The sequence below is a fragment of the Oryctolagus cuniculus genome, chromosome 9, assembly GCF_051225735.1.
Source record: "Oryctolagus cuniculus isolate XC-2025 breed Fujian yellow rabbit chromosome 9, ASM5122573v1, whole genome shotgun sequence".
NCBI lineage: Eukaryota > Metazoa > Chordata > Mammalia > Lagomorpha > Leporidae > Oryctolagus > Oryctolagus cuniculus.
The window spans coordinates 128,863,267-128,879,113 of record NC_142875.1 but is presented as its reverse complement, the minus strand read 5'-3'; the positions used below and the strand labels follow the sequence as shown (position 1 = coordinate 128,879,113).

Sequence of the window (15,847 nt, the reverse complement as noted above, 5' to 3'; positions counted from 1 at the left end):
TTTAGGGAAAACTCGAGTCAGTGTGTGTGCTGAATCTGAGAGGGGGCTACCGGACGTAAAACTCTGACTGGAGCCTCAGCTCCACCGTGAGTTCTGAACCACCACTGCGGTCCTTCTGCAGGTGAGCGGGTGGCCCCGCCCCCGGGCCCACCAGCGAATCAGAAGCTGCCAGGGCTGGATACCTGCTACAGGTAATCTACTGATACACGCAAACTATCCATCAGAAATCGACTTTTATAAGGGCACAGCAGAGAAGCAATGCACGTGAGTCTAAAAGAAAGCCAAAGCTGTGCTCTGTGCCTGGACGTTCAGACACTGTCCCCCACCCTGTGACCACCCCGCCTTACGCCCCGACTCCCACTCCTGGTGTGAACCAAAGTGAGACACAAAAACGGCAAAACTAATACTTCCAGGTGATATGATTCCTATAAAAAATCTAAAGGAGCAATTCGGATATTACTTACAGTACCAGCAGTTCAGCGAAGTACCCACATATGTAAATACATCAGCACAAGTCCTGTGTAAAAGAGCTATCAAAATATCACTACTGTTGGGCTTAGTAACAAACAGAATAATCACAAAAAAAAGAACACCAGGAAATATTATCTTCAAGAAACCTGTAAACCAGTTTAGGAGAATGATCTTTTAATGGGACAAACAAAGGAAAATTCAACAGAGAGACAGAAGGTGCGAAATAAAAAACAGTTAAAGATGCTAAACCTTCTCACTGCCTAGTCTTTTTCTTTTTTTAAGATTTACTTATTTATTTGAAAGGCAGAGCTACAGAGAGGAAGTGGGAGAGGCAGAGGCAGAGGTGGCCCGACGCTGTGGCTCTGTGCTAGGGGCCTAATTCCTGCTCCCAGGGGCACTGGCATCATCCTCCCCTATTCCCAAGACACTGCTGCTCTGGCTGGCACTGATGACTGCCACACCCAGCCAGGGGTGCACTGCCGCCCTGGGCAACTTTGCCAAGGCCACTTTCAACGCTGTCCCCAAGACCTGCAGCTCTGTGCCGCCCGACCTCAGAAAGAGATTGTGTTCACCAAGTCTCCTTATCAGAAATTCACAGACCACCTTGGAAAGACCCACACCAGGCTGTCTGAGCGGAGCACCCAGACTCCAGCTGTGGCTACAGGATAGCTTTTTATACAAGAAGAATAAAGTGAATTATGCCTGTCTAAAAAAGAGAAGAATGGGTAGAGTACCAAGTACCAACATGTTACAAATACCAGAAATACACTCACTCCTCCTGCATTTATGACTTGGGGACAGGCCTGTCTGTCCACGAAGCCCAGATCCTTGCATCCCACACCCCTGGCTTGGGTACTTAATAAGCATCTCAGGTGTAACATCTCAAAACCAAGCTCCTGATTCTCCCCCCACCCATACTTGGTCCTCTCAAATGCTTGTGTCTGGAAACACGGATCCCACCCTTCCAATGACCTCCGCTAAACTCTGGGAAACCCATCGCCTCCCGGAGACCTCACAGCCTGCCTCCGCCCCTCCTACCCGGCCTGGGCCACCTCATCACCCACCTCTGGACTCTGCCCTCCCCACGCCTGCTCAGGAGACTGTCATGTCTTATGTCACAGCTGGCTGAAAAACCTGCTCCTCACACCACTGACTCCCTCCCTCCCTCCCAGCCCACCTGCCCCGAGATGGAGCGGACATGCCGTCCTCCTCCTGTACCTCCTCCAGGGTCTGGGCAGCGAGGGTGTTTGCCGCAGGTCGCAGGTTCCTGTGCACATCTCCCCTTGCCCTGGGAGCCCCTCAAGGCCACACTGACACTGTGTTTCCAGTGCCAAGCAGAGGTCCTTGCACACCGAGAGCCCTGAACAAGAGTGCTGGAGGAACAGAGGGAGGAGACACACAATGTGCTATCCCAGAGCAAACTCGCAGGAAACCGGAGGGCCCGGTAGCAGGTGAACGGTGATGCAAATGACATATGCCATCGGACAGACCGCCAGTCATCAAGCACCGGTCACAGGCTGGCAGTCAGGGCGCAGTGAGCTAGGCTGCCACCCAGGATGCCACGTCCCATTCCAGAGTGCCGGCTGGAGTCCCAGCTGCGCTGCTTCCTGTTAATGCTCCCGGGAAGACAGCAGATCGTGGTCCAGGCACTTGCATTCCTACTGCCAATCTGGGAGACGCAGATGGAGCTCCTGGCTTTGCCCTGGCCCAGCCTTGGCTGCTTCAGGCATCGGGGGAGTGAGCCAGCAGATGGAAGACCTCTCTCTCTGTGTCACGTTGGCTTTCAAAAAATTAACAGATCTTTAAAAAATAAATACATGGCAAGAGTACAGTTAATGATATTTCATTTTTTAAAAGATTTATTTATTTGAAAGAGTTAGAGAAGGACAGGCAGAGAAAGAGAGAGAGAGAGAGATCTTCCATCACGGATTCACTCCCCAATTGGCCCACGTGCAGGGGCCCAAGGACTTGGGCCATCTTCTACTGCCTTCCCAGGCCATTAGCTGGGAGCTGGATAGAAGTGGAGCAGCCAGGACTTGAACTGCCCATATGGGATGCCGGCACTGCAGGTGGCAGCTGTACCCACTACGCCACAGCATCGGCCCCAGTGATATTTTATTAATGACAATGAGTGGCTGGTACATGCTAGATCCTGTAACAAAAACTTAGCAGGGCATGGCACTGCAGTATGGCAGGTAAAGCCGCTGCCTGCCGTGCCAACACCTCATGTGGGTGCTGGTTAGAGTCCTGGCGGCTCTACTTCCGATCCAGCTCTCTGCTATGGCCTGGGAAAGCAGTGGGAGATGGCCCAAGTCCTTGGGCCCCTCTACCCACATGGGACACCTGGAAGAAGCTCCTGGCTCCTGGCTTTGGATCGGCTCAGCTCCAGTGGTTGCAGCCATCTGAAGAGTGAACCAGCGGACGAAAGACCTCTCTCTCCTCTCTGCCTCTACCTCTCTTCAACTCCACCTTTCAAATAAATAAATTAATCTTTAAAAAAAAATATTTCTATTGAAACAACCCAGAGAGTACAAAGTTGGCACCATTACCCTCAAATTCTAGGTGTGGACACTGGGACTCAGAGTTATTTTTATTTTTATTTTTTAAATTTTATTTGAAAGTCAAAGAAACAAAGAGGCAGACAGCTCACTCTGATCCACTGCCTCACTCCCCAGTGCCAGCAATGCTGCAGCTGGGCCAGGCTGAAGCCAGGAGCCTGGCACTCCATCTGCATCTACAGTACGAGCAGCCACGACCCAACTGCTAGAGCTACCACTGCTGCCTGCCAGGGCGCACGTGAGCAGCAGCTGGATCTGGAGCAGATGAGCCAACCAGAACGAGGCACTCTGACACTGCGTGCGGGTCCCAAGCGGTATCTTAACTGCCCAGCAGGGCCTCAGACACGCAGCTCTGCGTAAGGCCTCAGGGCCTGGATGGGAACCCATCTGTCTGAGGACAAACACTGTGTTTCAGTCACTGTGCCCCACCGAGTCCTGGAAGGCGGAGTAACTAACAGAAAAATCGAACGCTCACCAGGAACACACCCTACAGGCAAAGGATGACATACGAAAGAAGAGGCGTGCGTGTTCAGCCTGGGTGTTAGGACACTGCACCCACGTCAGGGTACGGGAACAACACTCGACTCCAGGGTCTGACTTCAGCTCCCTGCTAACAAAGATCCTGAGAGAGGCAGCAGGTGATGGTTCAACTCATCAGGTCACGTCACCCAGGTGAGCGACCAGGACTGCCCCCGGCTTCCTGCTCTGGCCCCCGCACAGCCTTTCCTGGGTGTTTGAGGAGTGACCTAGTGGTTACAGGTGCTCGCTCTCATTCTCTCTGCTCATCAAATAAACAAATAATATTTTAAAAAGAAAAAAAAAAAAGAGAGATTCTTAGGAACAAAAGTCCAGGCTTACCCGGACTTCAAAATTTTAAGAGCAGCTACGAGGAGGAAATAGTGGCGATATTTTCCTTTCCTGCTTTCCAAAAATTTTTATGTCATAGATAACAATTTTCTAATAACATTTATCCCTCCTACACATGGTTTTCAATGTTCCTTCCACTGTGTGCTTGGCTCTATTAACTAGTGAGACCAAAAAAAAAAAAAAAAAAAAAAAAAAAAAACACACACAGAGGAAGAAGAAAAACTTTAAAAAAATTTAAAAAAAACTTGACCCGCAGTTTCTGGAAAACTGGTTGCCTGGGCATGACTCAGACTGAAGCAAGGCGAGTGGGCGGCTGTGTCCCCTCCAGTGCCAGGCACACCTGTGCGTGTTCCACACACTGTTACCACAACAGAGCCTTAAGCGACACCACCCAGAATCGACTAACAGGGCACCACATGTACCCGGCAGAGCATGTGACAAAGAACCAACAATACCCGTAAAGGTCCTCAAGATATAAGGGGCTGGACACAGCAAAGCCTGATAATTTATCTTCCTCAAACACCAGGGCACAGCACTGCGCCGGTACCTGCTGCGGGCACCCCGTGCCAGGTGCCTCGGGGTTCGGCTCGCCCGCCCGCCTGCCCAGCCTCACCGGACCCAGCTCCTCCTGGCTCTTTTCCTCGGCTCCAGGATCAATCCAGGAAGAAACCCGAAGTCAGAGGTTCCCAAGCGCCTTCAAAGCGCAGGGTGGTCAGCCTCTCGGCAAGATTTCTCAGCTCCTGAGACCTGCGCTTACTGAGTCGCCAGGCCCAGCGACCTGAGAACCGTTCCGGATGGGTGAACCGGAGCTGCTTGAAGATGTCACACACACACACCACCGGCAAGAACCACGGCTGCTTTCACCCCACACTCAAACCTCTACCAGGACCCACTCCTGGGAGAGGGGCGCCTCCAGGCCCTCTGCCCTGTCTCGTGCCACAAGCTACCACCACACGTGGCTCCCCTCATTTCTGTTCCACGGGGAGTCTCACCTGCTTGCACCAGCGGCCAACTGGATCAGCCAAGAGAAACGGTTCTAGTGCGATCTCACAGCAAAACCGGAGGTCCGGGGGGCTGGCAGCTGGCACCGTGTCTGGTGCAGGCTGCTGTGCTCCCCTTCAAATGGTCGAGTGTCCTGGCACCCAGCACGGGCAGGGGTGCCCCAGGGCCCCGGCACTTAGCTCAGGAGTGAGTTGTAAGCCCTTAGCTGGCACGAAGCCCCATAGTTAGAAACCGAGAGCGCTGGGCTCTGCTCTGCTCCTTGCTTGCCCTCTCTGCTCCGGTGCTTTGTTGCAGGGGAGGGGCTGGGGAACAGCACCTGCTGTGCTCTCTCCTGCACGGTGGCAGTCAACGCCTTAGGGACCAGGGGTCTCCTACTGTGCTAGGAAGAAGAGAAAAAAAGGAGAAGCAAAGACAAGAACAAATACTGGTTTTGCAGAAGGACATGGCACGCTGCAACTGTGAAAGGTCTGCCCCAGGGACACTCTTGTGTGTGGGGGTGTGGGTGGCGTGGGCAGGACGAATGGGCGAGCACCCAGAGAGCTGGGAACCGAGGCGGCACAGGAGCCCCTCGGACCCACACCGCACAATGCCGCCGGCTCTGCCCCGCCACCCTCACCTTGCAGGCTCCTCACTCTTGCTCAGACTCCCTGACAATGGCTGATGCTTTGTTAGCTTTTAGTCTGTGGCTAGTAAACACAATCAAACACCCTATCCTGGAGTAGCCATTGAGTCGAGCGAGTTAGCACTCCTTTGTCACACATCAAGTACCTGGGTTGGACCCCATGCTCGCGTCCTGCCAGGGCAGACCCTGGGAGGCAGTGATGATGGCTCGGGTAAGAGGGGCTCCTGCCAAACCGGTAGGAAACCTGCAATGAGGCTCAAGCAGATTTAATAGGCTTTTAATATATAGTTATCTGAGAAAATAAAAAGCTGCAAAAGGATACTTGATACCTATGTATAATCTATTTCTTTATACTGTCATTTGCTATTGCAATTAAAGTTTAATTTATGTGGGGAATGATGTGGGTGGATGAAGTTTACTGGGAATAGATTTTTAAATGGTATTAACTACTTGGGAGAGCGGGGCCACTGAAGAGGTTAAACAATGTTATTCCACCTTGGACTGAAGGATGTACAAGTTTGGACCTAGTCCTGTATATAATATGTCATATCTATATCTATATATGTTTCAAGATAAACCTAAAATATGGTTTTTGTGCAGATATAATTAAAACATTTTACATTGTGTTAAAAAAAAAAAAAAAAAAAGGCTTCCTCCCAGCCTCACCTCCCTCTCTGCAGGCATTTGGGGAGGGAACCAAGGGTTGAGAGCGCTATCAGATAATTTTTTTTTAAATCACCTATTCCAACTAGAAATGAAATAAGCGTAGAAGCATCAGGTGAAAGGCAAGCATTGTTGGACAACAGGGTAGGCGGCTGCTGGCCCTGCCAGCGTCCTCTGTCGGAGTGCCAGGCCAAGTCTTGGCTGCTCTGCTCCTGATGACCTCTCCACCAGTGCTCCTGGGAAAGCAGTAGAAAATGGTCCAGGTCCTTGGGCCCCCGCCACCCAAGGGAGACCTGGATGGAGTTCCAGGCTGCTGGCTTTGCTTTGGCATAGCCCTGGTAATTACTGCATCTTTCTGGCTAGTGAACCAGTGGATGGAAGATCTCTCTCTCCCTCTCCCTATTACCCTGCCTTTATAAATAAGTAAGTAAGTAATAAGTAAATAATGAAACTGATTAAGCAACCACATTAAGCAACACAACCAGTCACAAACACTGAAAGCACAAAATATAACCTCTGGTGGGACAGCGGGTAAGGCCGCCGCCTGCAGTGCCGGCATCCGATATAGGCGCCAGTTCGAGTCCCAGCTGCTCCACTTCTGATCCAGCTCTCTGCTATAACCTGGGAAAGCCGTAGAAGATGGCCTACATCCTTGGGCCCCTACACCAGTGTGGGAGACCTGGAGGAAGCTAGCTCCTGGCTCCTGGCTTCAGATCAGTGCAGCTTCATCCATTGGGCCAATTGGGGAGTGGACCAGTAGATGGAAGACCCCTCCCTCCCTCTCCCTCTCTCTCTCTCTCTGCCTCTCCTTCTCTCTCTGTGTAACTCTGATTTTCAAATAAATAAATAAATCTTTATTAAAAAAAATACAAGTTCTGTACAGAGGCAGGATTCCCCTACATCAGTTACCAACAATTTCATATTTTTGGCTGACATGATCCAAATTTTTTTTTTTTTTTATCTGACTGTTTTTTTCTCTTGGGTTTATCTGTAAAGGGAATTTAAGAATAAAAGCATAGTTGGAGGGCATGGAGTACTTCACAAGGGAAAAAAAAAAACCCACATAGAAGTAAATCGTACTTTGCGTCCAGTTGGCGTGGTTTGGTGACAGATGGGTCGTGCAGCCTGGTTAACAGAAACATTCAAAAGATGGCCCACCTCGCCTGTGATGGGTGTGCACTTCCGAGAGGCACGTGCTGTTCCAAGGCCCGCCCTGGCACCACCCACAGCAAAGGGAACAGGCAGCCTGGAGGAGGCCAAGTCTACACTGGGCGGCCAACTCCAGGACGCTAGCTCAGGCCCACCAAGGCCCCGGGCACGCTCTCCACTGAACTGGAGTGACAAGCTGTCTTAGTAAATGAGAGCAGCAGGAGTGAGCTCCTCACCGGGCTGTGTGCCGCTGTCTTGCTCAGCGAATGTCCCTTCCCCCAGACCCTCCCATGCGGAGGGGGCGCACACGGGCAGCTGCTCCCGTCGGCTGCTTGCACGCTCTTGGTTCCTGCCCAGATTTTCCTGAGTGACTCACTCGCAGCTAACTGGAACACAGACATCTGAATTCTTTACAGTAAGTCTGCAAGTGAGGGCTCCAGCGAAACCCACACGTATCACACCGCACACTCGGGTTACTGCATGAGGTATGTTAATCCCCAAGTGGACCTAAAACATCGGCAAGAAGCTCGGTCAAGTGGGCCAAGGACTAAGGTCAAAGACCGCTCCACACACAAGCCTTTTTCGTTTGCACAACCCATACGCTTCCTTTCCACGCTGCACAGGCTGCGGGGCGAGACGCTGGTCCCTCGCTGTGGGTGGGTTTTTAAGGTTTCAGAGGGACTCTGACCTTTCTGGGGGAAGACGGGAAGCAGCCAACAAGACAAGTGTCAAGCAAGCAGCACAGACAGACCACACCTATGTCACTCAGCAGAAACTAACAGAACACCGGCACTACAAACAGGCCAGGAAGAGCACCCCAATTCAGATAGGAGCCTCAAGAAGCCCAAGGCTGAACAGTCAGTCCTTGCAGCTCAAAAAGTATCTTCCAGGACCAAAAACATGCACACAACTACAGCTTTGGATCAAACTCACACAGAATCGGTTCAACTTGGTTAATCCTCCACCTGCAGCGCCGGCATCCCATATGGGCGCCGGGTTCTAGTCCCGGTTGCTCCTCTTCCAGGCCAGCTCTCTGCTGTGGCCCGGGAAGGCAGTGGAGGATGGCCCAAGTGCTTGGGCCCTGCACCTGCATGGGAGACCAGGAGAAGCACCTGGCTCCTGGCTGAACCAATGGAAGGAAGACTTCACTGTCTAACTCTATCTGTCAAATAAATAAATAAATAAATAAGAATCGGTTCAGCTAAGCTCCACCGGACTTCATCAAGAAAGTATAAAGGCAAATTCTGTACAACTGTGATGATCAGCGGAACTGTTCCTGGTGACACCCCACGATTTATGTGCAGCCTCTCATCTGTCTGATAACACCCAAACCCCAGAAAGAGAGAAGTAGAGGAAAGAGAAGAGCCACGCGGTGCAGGCACAGTGCTTTGAGAACAAGACCAAAGTGCATGTAACTCGTGAACACAGGGAAGTGTCTGAGTTTCAGGTTCTACGTGCAGCAGTGGTGTGTGTGTACACAGATGTGCAGATGTGCGTGTGCACAGATGTGCAGCAGGGGTGTGTGTACACAGATGTGCAGGAGTATGTGTGTACACAGATGTGCATCAGGTCTGCATGTGCAGTTGTGCAGCCGGTGGGATGTGTGTGTCTACACAGATGTGCAGCGGGGGGATGTGTGTGTCTACACAGATGTGCAGCAGCAGTGTGTGCAGCAGCAGTGTGTGCACAGCAGGGGTGTGCATGTGCAGAAATTGCGGGTGTGTGCACAGATGTGCGGGGGGATGTGTGTGTTATACACCGATGTGCAACAGGGCTGTGTGGGTGTGCAGATGTGCAGTGGGGGGGATGTGTGTGTTCTACACTGATGTGCAGCAGTAGTGTGGGTGTGCGTGTGCAGGGGGATGGGCAGTTATTTCTGAAAGCTTCCAAATCTGTACTGCATGGTGTATCTCCCTTAAGTCTTGATAAAAATCCTTGCTCCAGAAATGGGAATAGGGTGCAGTAGTTAAGCCTCTACTTCGGATGCCTGCATTCCACATCAGAGTGCAAGTGCCAGTCTGCTCGGGACCCCAACTCCCTGATACACATGCCCTGGGAGGCTGCAGAAGACGGCCCTGTACCCCACGGGAGACCTGGGTGGAGCTCCTGGTTCCTAGGCTCGGCCTGGCCCAGCCCTGGCTGTTTGTTGGCATTTGGGGAGTGAGCCATTAGAGAACAGTGCTCTGTTCTCTCTGTCTTTCAAATAATAACAAGAGAATCCAAGCCCCACAATTTACTGCCAATTCCATCCTCTGAGCCCTGAGGCTTCCGTCTCAGATGCAGGCACAGGGCGTGGCAGCCTGCTCTAGGGAAGACCCCAGGACATGACACAGGTCAGGCTCGGGGTACCTGGAAAACCTCACAGCTGGCAGGCCTGTGAAACAGGTGGGAGCTGGGGAGAGCACCTGTTCTTCCATCTGCGGGTCAGGAAGGGCAGGTGACAACTTCCCCTCAGGGAAACACACACAGGGCCCTCTTTCAGAAAGCAAAACAAAGCAAAACAAAGGGGCTGGACCTGCAGCATAGCAGGTAAAATGGCTGCCTGACGCTAGCATCCCACGTGGACACCGGTTCAAGTCCTGGCTGCTCCACTTCTGATCCAGCTCCCTGCTAACGTGCCTGGGAAACCAGTGCAAGATGGCCTAGGTCCTTCAGCCGCTGCACCCACATAGGAGACTAGCACAAAGTTCCTGGTTCCTGGCTTCAGCCTCACCCAACCCTGGCCACTGGGCTACCTGGGGAATGAACAGGCGATGGAAGATCTCTCCCTTTCTCTCTCTCTCTCTCTCTCTCTCTAACTCTTTCTCTCTCTGTAACCATGCCTTTCAAATAAATAAAATCTTAGGGGAAAAAAAGAGAGGCATAGGATATATTCTACAAAGGAAGGGCTGCTTCACTTTTTCTCATTCACGTCAGGTAGCTGAGCTTAAAAGGACTTAGAGACGTAATTAAGCCACTTAATTAATTTGTGTTTTATAGTCCCTGCCACTGCTCAGAACATAATTTCCTAACAGCCCAATAAACGTCACAACATTAATCTCAAGTTTCTTTACACAAAAACCTCGGTGGCCAGGAGATGCCCCGCCTCATTCCACGGCGCCGGCTTTGTCCTCCTCGGGCTGAGCTGAGGACTCATGCCGAGGTTTCTAACCAGCACCTAACCGCTGCCGCTCACTTCAGAGGGTTTTCAGGATTCGTGCCTGGGAGAAACATGAATTTTAACAAGTAACTGCGATGCTATCATCTGGTTCTTGTCTTAAAAAATGCATCACATTGGCTGGCCTTGTGACACAACAGGTTAAACCACTACTTGTAATGCCAGATTCCATACCAGAGCGCTGGTCCAAAACCCAGCTGTTCTGCTTCTGAACTGGCTCCCTGATAATGCACCTGGGAAAGCAGTAGAAGGTGGCCCAAGTACTTGCGTCTCTGTCATCCACGTGGGAGACCAGGATGGGGTTCTTGGCTCCTGACTTAGCCTGGTCCAGCCCTAGATACTATGGGCACTTGGAGGTGTGAACCAGCAGATGAAACATCCATATCTCTCTCTGTCTCTGTAATTCTGCCCTTTTAAATAAATAAATAAATCTTTTTCTTTTTTTTTTTTTTTTACAGGCAGAGTGGACAGTGAGATAGAGAGAAAGGTCTTCCTTTGCTGTTGGTTCACCCTCCAATGGCTGCCAAGGCCGGTGCACTGCAGCTGGCGCACCGCGCTGATCCCAAGGCAGGAGCCAGGCACTTGTCCTGGTCTCCCATGGGGTGCAGGGCCCAAACACTTGGGCCATCCTTCACTGCACTCCCGGCCCACAGCAGAGAGCTGGCCTGGAAGAGGGGCAACCGGGGCAGAATCCAGTGCCCCGACTGGGACTAGAACCCGGTGTGCCAGCGCCGCTAGGTGGAGGATTAGCCTAGTGAGCCACGGCGCTGGCCAAATAAATAAATCTTTAAAAACTGTTGACTCCCTGTCCACATTGATCAGGAATGACAGACAATTTTACGTGCAGGACAATGAGTGATATTGGGATGACTGTATGTATAATGTATGTGTGAGCAGACAAATTCCTTTCAAAGACACGCTTAGCAAAACAATACAGGAGAGAAAGTCTGAATAGCCTTCCATCTACTGAGGAAAGTGCATTTGCAAAGTCACCTGTTCCAGCAAACAAAGCCCTGAGGGTGCCAGCCCAGGAGCCCCGTTTGAGAGCCACTGTCTTGGGCTGTGAGCTCCCTGAGGGCCAGGATGCAGCTCCAGCTGCCTTTGATGAACTGCCTATGGCATCAGATTCGCAGGAAATGTTAGTCCAGCAGAACTGATGAATGACGTGGTACCTGCAGGGCCGCAGCACTGGTGCCAATGTTTACAGCTTTTACGGTAGGCAGTATTCCAACATCCATTACTCCCTCCCGGCCAGGACTTAGTCTTTATGGAATTCTTTATCTTAGAGACTATTTAAAAATCAAATTTGTTGGGGCTGACATCATGACAGAGTGGGTTAAGCTGCCGCGTGTGATGCCAGAATCTAACGCGAACACTGGTTAGAGTCTGGGCTGCTCCACTTCTGATCCAGCTGCTCACTAATGTGCCTGGGAGTGCTGTACTGGATGGACCCAGTGCTTGGGCTCCTGCCACCCGCATGGGAGACCCAGATGGAGCTCTAGGCTCCTGCTTCAGCCTGGTCCAGCACTGTTGCAGCCAACTGAGAAGTGAATCAGTGGCTGGAAGATCTCTCTCCATGTCTCTTGCTCTGTAGGTAACTCTCTTTAGAGCTATGGCGCTGTGGTGCAGTGGGTAAAGACACCTTCAGCAGTGCCAGCATCCCATATGGGCAGTGGTTCGAGTCCCAGCTGCTCCACTTCCAATCCAGCTCCCTGCTAACGTGCCTGGGAAAGCAAGGACGGTCCAAGTCCTAGGACCCCTGCCCTCATGTGGGAGACCCAAGAGAAGCTCCTGGCGCCTGGCTTCAGAATGGCTCAGCTCTGACTGATGTGGCTATTTGGGCAGTGAACCAGTGGATGGAACACCTCTGTCTCTCTGTAACTCTGCCTTTCAAATAAATCAATGTTTTTAAAAAAATCAGATTGGTGGGGCCGGCACTATGGCACAGTGGGTTAACACCTTGGCCTGAAGCGCCGGCATCCCACATGGGCACCAGTTCGAGACCCAGCTGCTCTACTTCCAATCACGCTCTCTGCTTATGGCCCAGGAAAGCAGTAGAGGATAGCTCAAGTCCTTGGGCCCCTGCACCCATGTTGGAGACCCGGGGGGGGGGGGGTGCTCCTGGTGTTGTACCTGAGCGAGCGCAAACAAAGGAGCTCCACACATTGATAAAATTTGATGGTCTTTTATTGCCGGCGGTGGAGAGCGGGCTCATGCCCTAAAGAACTCTCCACCCTGAAGCCCAAAGCAACAGGGTTTATAAAGGCAAAAACCACAAAATCGGGAGGGGAATTCATGGTTGCTAGGAACAGGGGGGAATACATGGTTACCAGGGTCAAGCTGACCTAAAACCTATACGAAACCAGTATCAATTATAATCTTAACAATTCCAATTATAATCTTGACATTAATCCAGGTATTGGTTTTAATCATATGTAGGACATAGACAAATCACATTTTTATCATTAACCCAGGTGTAGCCTGTCCACTTCCAAGCTTGAGCGATCATGCTAGGGGGTTTCTATGCTCTGCCAAGTGTGATGTAGTGGACTGCTATTGTCCAACTGTTTTAGATCATAGTTTCAAACCAGAGTCTCGCGGTGGGGGGGGGGGGGGGGGGCACCTTCCCAGAATGGAGTCTCAAGTGCTCCAAAATGGAGTCCCTACTGTCAAGGTGTTACTTCACTGGCTCCAGGCTTCAGATCAGCGCAGCTCTGGCCATTGCAGCCAACTGGGGAGTGAACCAGTGGAAGGAAGACCTCTCTCTCTCTCTCTCTGCCTCTCCTCTCTCTGTGTAACTCTGACTTTCAAATAAATAAATAAATCTTTTTAAAAAAATCAGATTGGCTATTAAGAAGAAAGTATTCAGAGTACTACACTAGGTGAAATCAAATAGAAACAAGGCCCACGGGGTCGGTGGGTGAGATGGTTTAGATTTTCTTTTTCTAAGATTTATTTTTTATTTATTTAAAAGGCAGAGTTACAGCCGGCACCGCAGCTCACTAGGCTAATCCTCCGCCTTGCGGCGCGGGCACACTGGGTTCTAGTCCTGGTCGGGACGCTGGTTTCTGTCCCGGTTGCCCCTCTTCCAGGCCAGCTCTCTGCTGTGGCCCAGGAGTGCAGTGGAGGATGGCCCAAGTGCTTGGGCCCTGCACCCTATGGGAGACCAGGAGAAGCACCTGGCTCCTGCCTTTGGATCAGCGCGGTGCGCCGGCCACAGCAGCCATTGGAGGGTGAACCAACGGCAAAGGAAGACCTTTCTCTCTGTCTCTCTCTCTCACTGTCCACTCTGCCTGTGGGGGGGGGGGGGGGGGACAGAGTTACAGAGAGGAGAGGGAAGGAGAAGTGAAGATCTTCCATCTGCTGGTTCACTCCCCAAATAGCTACAACAGCTGGGGCTGGATCATTCCAAAGCCAGGAGCCAGGAGCTGCTTCTGAGTCTCCCATATGGGTGCAAGGGCCCCAGGACTTGGGCCATCTTCCACTGCTTTTCCAGGCGCATTAGCAGGGAGCTGGGTCAGAAGTGGAGAGCCCACATGGGATGCCAACATCAAAGGCAGAGGCTTAGCCTGCTAGGCTAAAACTCCAGTCCCCCAAACAGCCTACGTTTTAGAAACATCTGAAGTCATAATTCTCAGTCAAAATCAGAGGAGGACATCCATTCGACCCAGGGATTAAGCTCCACCTGGGATGCCTACACCCCAGGCCCGAGTGCCAGAATTCAAGTCCCACCTCTGCTTCTGATCCAGCTTCCAGACATGCGCATTCCGGGAGGCAGCAAGTGATGGCTCGAGGACTTGAGTCCCACCCAAGCCTAAGACCCAGACTGAGTTCCAGCATCCTGACTTCAGCCCAGTCTAGCTGCAGCTGGTGTGGACATATGGGGAGCGAGCCAGCCGATCGAAGATCTCTTTGTCTTTCAAAGAAAATGAAACTTTAAAGATATAAATAAAAACCATCGAGATCATAAAGGCACCAGTGAAGTACAGCAGACAAGACTGTCTTCCCAACAAGTGCTCATCAACGGGTACCCACATGGGACAAAGAAAGTCAATCTTGACTCCTGTGCCTCAGATCATTCATGTAAATCAATTCCAAAGGGGTCACAGACTTCAGTGTGAGAAGCAAAACAATAAGGATTCCAGAAATACTACAGGAAAATATGTCTATAGCCTGCAGGATGTTGATCTAACTTGAAAAGAATGAACTTGGACAACATTGTTCAAAGAAACAGCCATAGGGAGAGAGAGCTCCCATCAACTGGTTTACTCTCCGGATGCCCGCGATGCCTGGGGCCAGGGCCAGGAGCTTGGAATTTAACCCAAGTATTCCACCAGGGTGGCAAGAACTTAACTACTTGAGCCATCACCTTCTGCGTGCCGGGGTCTGCATTAGCGGGAAGCTTGAATCAGGAGCTGCAGCCAGCAATCAACCCCGGGCACTCTAACACAGGATGTACGCTCCTGAAGCAGGAGGCCAAGTGCCTGCCCCATGTCACCTACCTTACAAGATTATCTAAGGATAGAAATAACACGCACACACATGTGACACAAAGTACTAACAGGAGCTCAATGGACAGTACGACTAGGATTTGGGAGCTAAAGTGTATCACACAGGATCAAGGGTCAACTCCTTTTATTTCTCTATTCTCTTTTACATATAAGCTTTCTTCCCAAAAGCCAACATCATGTCCCACCTGACCTACCAAAGAAATCTGCAGCACTTCTGTCAGGGAAAGATACAGGGTAGGGGCCCGTGCTGTGGCCTAGCAGGCTAAGCCTCCACCTACAATGCCAGCATCCTGCTGCTCCACTTCTGACCCAGTTCCCTGATAATGCCCTGGGAAAGCAGCAGATGATGGCCCAAGTGCTTGGGGCCCTGCACCCATGTGGGAGACCTGGAAGAAGCTCGTGGCTCCTGGCTTCCGATCAGTTCAGCTCTGGCCATAGCAGGCATTTGGGGAGTGAACTAGTGTAATGAAGATTCATATTCTCTCTCTCTCTCTCTCTCTCTCTCTCTCTCTCTCACTTGTCTCTCTCTCTCCCTGTAACTATGCCTTTCAAATAAATAAAATAACTCAATAAAAAAAAAACAGAATCAGACCAAGACAGATAGATGGGGCATAGTTTGCTAGTCTCTGCTGCTGTCACTCCTTGTTCATCTCCCTACTAGTGCTTGGAAAAAGCAGTGGAGAACAGCACAAGTGCTTGGGCCCCAGCTACCCGTATGGGATACCTGGACAAATCTCCTGGCTTAGGCCTGTCCCATCCGTCTCCCATTTGGAGAGTGAACCAGAGGATGGAAGATCTTTCTCTCATCCTTCCTCTCCCTCCCTCTTCTCTCTTCTCTGTCTCTTCT

General features: G+C 51.2%; 1 protein-coding gene across 3 annotated transcripts in view; it reads right to left on the bottom strand.

The window, feature by feature from the left end:
* FGD4 (FYVE, RhoGEF and PH domain containing 4) overlaps window positions 1–15,847 on the bottom strand; it is a 218,540-nt gene that overhangs the window by 138,634 nt on the left and 64,059 nt on the right. The gene's annotated exons all lie outside the window — the stretch shown is intronic.